The 7,748-nt window shown below is 39.5% G+C and overlaps 1 pseudogene; it reads left to right on the top strand.

The window, feature by feature from the left end:
• Nucleotides 1-6,562, top strand: part of LOC140511923 (cytochrome P450 2C19-like) — a 30,540-nt pseudogene extending 23,978 nt beyond the window's left edge.
• Nucleotides 6,563-7,748: the final 1,186 nt, after the last annotated feature.

Genomic DNA, 7,748 nt, shown 5'->3' on the forward strand with positions numbered 1-7,748 from the left:
AGGGCTAGAGAGGAAGCATGGTATAAAGCAAAGAACTAGGGCAGAACTAGAAGCCAGAAGACCTTGATACTAGTACCAACTCCATTACTGGCTTGTTAGCAGGTGTTTAGTAATGCTGGTCCTTGGTTTCTATGTTGATAAAAGGAGGGGTTTGGTCCAAGTATAAAGTCCCTTCCAGCTCAAATCTTCTAGGATTATTGCTATATAATTAAATTTTTCTGTGTTCTTTCCAGGGCACTACCACATTAACATCATTGACCTCTGTTCTGTAGGATGAGAAAGAATTCCCTGATGCACACAAGTTTGATCCAGGTCACTTCCTGGATGAAAGTGATAACTTTAAGAAGAGTGACTTTCATGCCTTTTTCGACAGGTAAAATAAGTCTCTAAATCTGCACACCAAAAACGAGTAGAGATCTGTAATCTCAGATCTTCAACTTCACAGAAGGATCTGAAAAGAAATCCTCTCTTCAGCATATTATAAAAGTGGTCTATCAGATTTCACTAAGGACATTCAGTAATAGCAAGCTGATCACCTTATGAGACAGCCCACTTTGAGAAAACTAAAATTGTCACAAAGGTTTTATAACATTCATCCAAAATCCACCTCTTGGCAACTTCTCAACTTAAATTCTCTGCATTGCTCTGAATTCTGTAGTTTGAGGACAAGTAGAACTAGACTCATTCCTCTTCCATATGATGGTCCTTTAAACACCTGAAGACAACCATCATGTGTCTTGCTCTGCCACCTCCCAATCCTCTCTTCTCTGGCTTGTTCCTTTCACCCATTTTTAAAATTTATAATTTTTTTTGGCATTGTTTTATATATTTTACAATTTTTAAATTTATTTTATTTTTAATTTATGGGATAAAACAAGCATTTCCATAACAGCATAATTTTAAAATTGCTTATGAAACTGCAAATTTATTATATATAACTTTCAATTCCTTTTAAATTTATCATATAAATTTCTTTTCTCTCCTTTCCTCTCCTATCTTCCTCCTTTCCCCTACCTAGAGATGGCTATCATCAGACACAAATATATACACACCCACCAACACCCATACATACACACACACACGCGCACACACACACACACACACACACGTAAAACCATCCTACACATACTTCTACGTAAAAGTACTTTCTCTGGATATAGATATGCAGATAGCATCTTTCTTCATATGGCTTTTCTAGTTGATCTGGGTATTTATAATAGCCAAAATGACTTATTTGCTTAAAGTTGTTCTTAAAACAATATTGCTGTTACTGTATACAGTTTTCTCTTGGTTCTGCTCATTTCACTCTTCATTATTTCTTGTAATTCTTTCCTTATTTTTCTTAGATAATTGAGCTCATCATTTAAATCATTCTTTAACCTATTCTTGAAATTCATCATCATCTAGGTTGCTGTTCAGTTAATCTATTTCCTTCCTAAAATATGGCACCAGAAATGAGCACAATACTCCTAATGATATCTGACCAGGGAAGGAAATAGTGGAACTTCTACATTTTCATGTCTACATACTATGCTTCTCTTAATGAAGCCTAAGATGACATTAACTTACTTGACTGCCATATCATTCTATCGGTCCATTTTGTAATCCATTGTCACTCCCAGGTCTTTTTAGCCAAATTGCTAGTTTGCCATTTTTCACTCAACCTTTTACTTGTGAGGTTGATTTTTGGAGTCCAAGCATGAAACTTTTCACTAATCTTTATTCAATTTCGTATTGTTAAACTGAGCACACTGTTCCAGACTACTAAGATCTCTTTGAAATCTCTCACTCATCTACTGTTTGCTTTCCCTCTCAGTCATCTATGTTTAATAAGCATGCTTTTTGTGCCTTTAACCAAATATTAGCAGAGATAAGTCCAGATCTTTGGAACACTCCATTGACAATATTTCAAACTGACTCTCATTAATTAATAATTATTCTTTGCACTCAGCCTCAATTAGCTTTGAATCCATATCATTTAGCCTACATAAGAGGCAGTAAATGAGAGAGTAGATAGAGCACTGTACTTGGAGTCAGGAAGACCTGAGTTTGGATCTGGCCTCAGATACTTAGTAGCTGTGTTACTCTACTCTTTTTGCTTCTCATCTGTAAAATGGTGATAATAACAGCACTTATTATGAGAATGAAATGAGATAATATTTGTAAAAGTGCTTAGCACAATGCATGGCACATAGTTGGGCTTGTTCCCTCTCTCCTACAACTTTCTACCTTTTCCACAAGAATAACATGAAAGACTCTATCAAATGCTGTGCTAAAATCCAGGTGAACTATAATGAGCATTCCCTTTCTCTACCACTATAGTCATTCTGTCCAAAAAAGAACTAAAGTTACTTTGACATGATCTATTCTTGATGAAGCCATGCTAGTCTCTGTACTCATTGCCTCATTTTCTAACCACTCCTTCAACAGAGTATACCTGAATTTTTACAGGAATTGAATTAAGTTCACTGGCCTTTGGTTACAAGACTGTACTCTTGGCCCTCCCATCTTTTTTTCTTTTCAAAATTGGGACATTTGTCCTCTGATCCTAAGTTTCTTTCATGAACTCTTCACATCTTCACAACCATTTGAAGATTGCCAAGAGTGAATTAGTCATTGTATTTGCTGGTTCTTTCAGTCTTCAAGGATATGGTTCATCTGAGCCTTATAACTTGAGTTCACATTTTGAGTTCATGTTTTCCCTTGTAAGAATGAGTAAGTCACTTCATCTGTCTGAGCCTCAGCATTTTCATGTGTCAAACTAAGGCAAGTGGATTGGGTTGCCTGGAAGGTCCTCTCTAATCCTGAATCTCATTAAAATGATGGAGAGAATTTTTTATCTTTCTAGTACTGCTTAAGCAATGAGACCTGATATAATACCTAGATTACTGGAATTTTGGAACAATTCCCTTTTTTTGCATGTTTATTTTTCCCCCTAGAAAAGTAGAGTGGAAACAACAGATAACTGTAAACTGCCTCCAGACTCACTACTAATACCCCTGCACTAGCAAAAACTGTTCTCTGAGGCATCCTTAGCCAAGAATCATATCTTGACAGCCCAAGTCCTTGTACCCAAGAGCTTTAAGAATAGTAGTGTCCCCAAAACACCAGACTTGTTTTCAGACAAGCCCCTGTAACCCTCATTGAGGGGAGAAATCATCATCAAGAAGATGTTTATCCTCATTGTTACCATCAGCAACAACCGCTGACTGTCACCAACAGGCAGAGAAGCACAACAGCCCTGGGAATATTAGTGACCCCGACATCCAGAACTGATCCTTCTAGCCAAGTCCTCACAGCCATCATCTATGGAAGCAGCTTCTGTGAAGAAGGGGCCAACCCTCCCTATCAATGACCAGTCAACTGGTACATTAAGGGCAGGCAAGCCAACCTCACTGAAGCAACATGGTACCCTGAGAGAAAGACTGGAGGCAGCACATGCCAGGCAAATGAAACCACTTCCATGAGACCTTGATGGGGAGAGTCCAAGACTCTGAACTCAGAAGCTTCTAGAACAGTAATAGTTCTTGCCCATTGCCCCCATCCATCATCATGGGGAGCATCCCCTGTGGGAATGCAGACTGGTAACTCTTCCTGCAGGAGTTACAGCCACTTACTGAAGACTCCAAAAAGAAAGTTCTCATCTATAAAGTCCTTTTCACTGTCAAAGGATTCAACATCAAAAATAGAAATGATTTTATCGATGAAAGGAACATTAAAGAAGAAATATGACTATTTGCTTTGCCATTGCCCCCTAAGAACTACAGGACCTTTCCATCTGACTTGTAGCTGAGACCTGTCATATGTGTTGTCTCCCCCATTAGAGTATGAGCTCCTTGAGGGCAGGGACTATCATACTCTGCACAGGGTAAGCACTCATTCATTCATCCCTTGGGTACAGTTTTCTAACAACTTGTGATGTAAAATTCAACTTTGTATTCATCATCTACCTAGCTGGAATTGGCCCTTCAAAAGAGCCAAGAAAGTTCATTCTATCCCATAAGTCAAGTAAATGAAGTCATTAAAATGAAGTAATGGGTCATATTATCTCTATAACCTGTTACTCAGATACCAATATGGATCAATCATCTGAAGTCCTACTTTGGAGTTTTGAATATCAGAAATTTGATTCCTGGCTGGGACAAGTATGTCCAACAGTTAATCCCAAGATGCCTCACTGTCTAAGGACATAGGGAACTTTACATGAGGGAACTTACTCTTTGGACTTTCACCACTAATCTGAGGGAAACTATGTATATGTATAATAATGGTGATAATTAAGTTAGAGATTTCAGTGTTAGAGGCTGTCAGGCAGCTGCCCTGTGCCTGCCCAGTGCTCTCCAATGACAACACCCTGCCTATCTGGGGCCAAGGCTAAGAAGCGGGTAAGGATGAATGGTTAGTGGCAGTGGCTGAATTGGCACTAAGCAGGAAGTAAGGAGCATGTTTTGGAACTGTGTTGCCTATCCAAAATAGTAACTGACTAAATGATTGACTTAATGAACAACAATTTATTATGTACTTACTGTGTGCCAGGCACTGGCATGGTTATGCACTGAGGATATGCATATGAGAGCAAAGATAGTTCAGATAATTCCTGCCCTCAAGAATCTTGCATTCCAGTGGAGGAAACAACACACAGTGGGGTGGTAGTCAGAGAAGGGAACGTTGGTCCAGCAATATACAGCAAAGATGAATGTGATCTTGGGGGAATAACACACTAGACTACATGCTAAAGATGAATTTTCCCCCAACCTGGAGGCTATCAAGGAAGTGGATGGAAAAGAAAGAGATTTCCCAGATGGAAAACTGCAAATCATCCATTTGTTACACCCCCTCCCTCACCATTGGCACTAAAAGTAGTCGTGTCTTTGGTCTCTGTGGGTTTGAGTATGGATGAATTTGCAGTCTTCCTGGTCTTTGATAATTTTCTACAGAATTAAAATCCCAGCACTTGTTTTGGCCCTAGAGGGCTGATTGAGAAAGCAGCAACTGAAAGGGAATCACCTACCTGCATTGCTGGGCTTGGAACTTCAAAAGAGCCAAGTGCTCTTTTGAGTCAAGTGCAGAATTGAATCCCCGGACATTAGGGTCCATGGACTAAGGGAAAGAGATTACATGAGGTGCCTTGAAGCAGAGAGGACAGGAGCAGATATAGTTCTTGACCCAGTGGTAATGGGTGATGGTGAGGTAGCACAAACTAGTAAGAGTGACCTGAATCAAGAAGGAATCTATGAATATCATGTGTTTGCATTTATCTCTTTCAGGAAAACGTGCCTGTGTTGGCTCAGATGGAGTTATTTCTGGTTCTTATCACCATCTTACAGAATTTCACCTTGAAGCCTCTCATTGACCCGAAAGATATTGATACCACCCCAATTCGCACTGGATTTGGCTCTGTACCTCCTCCTTATAAACTCTGTTTTCTACCTTTTCTGTGAAGTAGGTGAAGGACCATGTCTGGCTTCATCTACTCTAGTTATGTTTTACTGTCCTATAATCAACAGTAATTGTCTCTTGCCTGGCATTCACAGTCCTCGATGCTTTGGTCTTATGCTCTCACTCTTCTTTCAGCCTAGTCTCTGACTATTCCTTTTGCCTTTGGTCACACTAGATTACATGCTGTAAGAGTCTTTCTTGGAAGGGATGTCTAAAGGGAAAAAACATCCATGAATATGACATCATCTCTCTTGCTATAGCGGTGATCATTCAGTCTCCATGAGGCCCTTAATCTGGAGGTGTTTGCCATTATTTTCACTTCTTATTCCATCTGCTTCTGGAACATAGAATAATCTCTAGTCCCTTGAAATGGGTGAGCACCTTTCCTTTTTTTTCTCTAGACAACTAAGTAGGCTCACGAATGTCTTAGATTGTTCTGGAACACAATAGAGGAAACATACATATAATGTATATTATGTACATATTATCGGGGGATTTATGATTCTCATATTAATTGATATAATATTTGTAATGATTATACTAACTACCTAGATTTGTTGGAACTCCCCTATTTCCCAGGAGATTCTGGCCTTGGAATCAGAGCTACAGCCAACACCTTGCAGCCAAAAGTTGTTGGTCCTTCATTCTTGAAAAGGACCATGGCATCAGGAAGGGGATGGCCCCCCCAACAGAAAGTGAAAGATCAATAATCTCCTGACATGCTAACAATTGACAAATTCCTGAGCTTTTAACCACCAAATGAACTGAATCAGAGGCTGCTGCATTCCTGTTCCCACCATGCTAATTCTAATTTGTACCCCACTGAATAATCACAAAGCTCAATGACCCTTAAGACTTGAGACAATCAACTTAAGGACTGTTCCCATAGCACTCAAGAGCACCTGTATTGACCCAAAAATGCCTGTATGCATGGGTCTGCTGTGGAAACTGTTTGCTCAAGACCTAGGAACAATTGTGTTGTGATCCACCTCCTTTATGGTTTTTAATGTATATAAACTCTACCCCTGCCCCAGCTTGAGAAATCCCTCTTTTCAGAAGAGCTCCAGTCTGCAATCCTGCCTTCCTCATACTGAAACTAATTAAACTGCTACTTCGTTCCTGACGTATGTCTCTAGCTTACTTTGTTTGACTACAGCCATTCACAAGTTAGAGACTAGTCCAGTCTGCACTATATTTAAAATTCATTTGACTATACAAACACACGCACATGTATGCATGTGTATGTGTGAGTGTGTGTGAGTATATACACATACACACACACATATACATATATGGGGGGAGAGAGCAAAGACAAAACCAAAAAGTTCTTGCTTCAGGGAGCTTATGTTCCACAGAGTGAAACAAAATAAAGAAAAATAAGTAGATACAAAATAATGTGCTAAATTATAAGGGATTTCAAAATGGGGGACATTAATCAACTAGAAGAAGCAAGAAAGGCTTCTTAAGCTGACAAGATAAAGGTAGGAACTTGCTTGAGCTCTCCCCATTTTCCTTCCAAACATCAATAATACCTCAACGTGTATTTCAGAGCTGCAAATCCCACAGGACAGAGTGAAACAATTTTCCAGACCAAAGCAACTTAGAAGGTTGGCAAGAAAGGTCTGTCTCACTGGAGTGAGAGTGGAGTGCAGTTTAGCACAGTTTATGCCCTGCTAAGCCAACAGCAGATCTTAGAAGTGGTAGCTTTCCAGATCTCTCAGCCCACAGGCAGTAATAGGATTGGACAACTAATCAGAAGGAGATTTTAGGGAGCCCTTTGCTGGCACTGGGTACAGGTCTGTTTCATTGCCCATATGTGGTGCTGGGTCACAGTCCCAAAGCAAGAAGTAGCATCAGCACACTGTGGCCACAAGAAACCCTGGTCACAGATCCAGGACAGAAAAGAGTGCTTGTAGTCGCTCACCAACCAGAGTACATTCCAAGAGAGCAGTGACCACACATCTTAGATCATACCACCTTGGGAGAACTAAAAAATTTTAAAACTCCTACAACTAACTGAAAAACCTGAAGCTTGGGATAGTTCCCCCTCCACCCTTGGATCAGAGCCTAACTTTAACATAAAATTAAAAGTAAAAAAAATAGGCTGAGAAAATGAACAAGCAACAAAGAAAAAGACTGACTATAGAAAGTTACTATGGTGACAGAGAAGATCAAAACACAAACTCAGAAGAAGACAATGATGTCAAAACAGCTACATTGAAAACCTCAAGAAGAAATGACAGTAACACAAAAAAAATTATGAAAAGAAAGTCAATACCTTGGTAAAAGAAGCACAAAAAATACTGAGG

This window comes from Notamacropus eugenii, chromosome 1, assembly GCF_028372415.1.
Source record: "Notamacropus eugenii isolate mMacEug1 chromosome 1, mMacEug1.pri_v2, whole genome shotgun sequence".
Lineage (NCBI taxonomy): Eukaryota > Metazoa > Chordata > Mammalia > Diprotodontia > Macropodidae > Notamacropus > Notamacropus eugenii.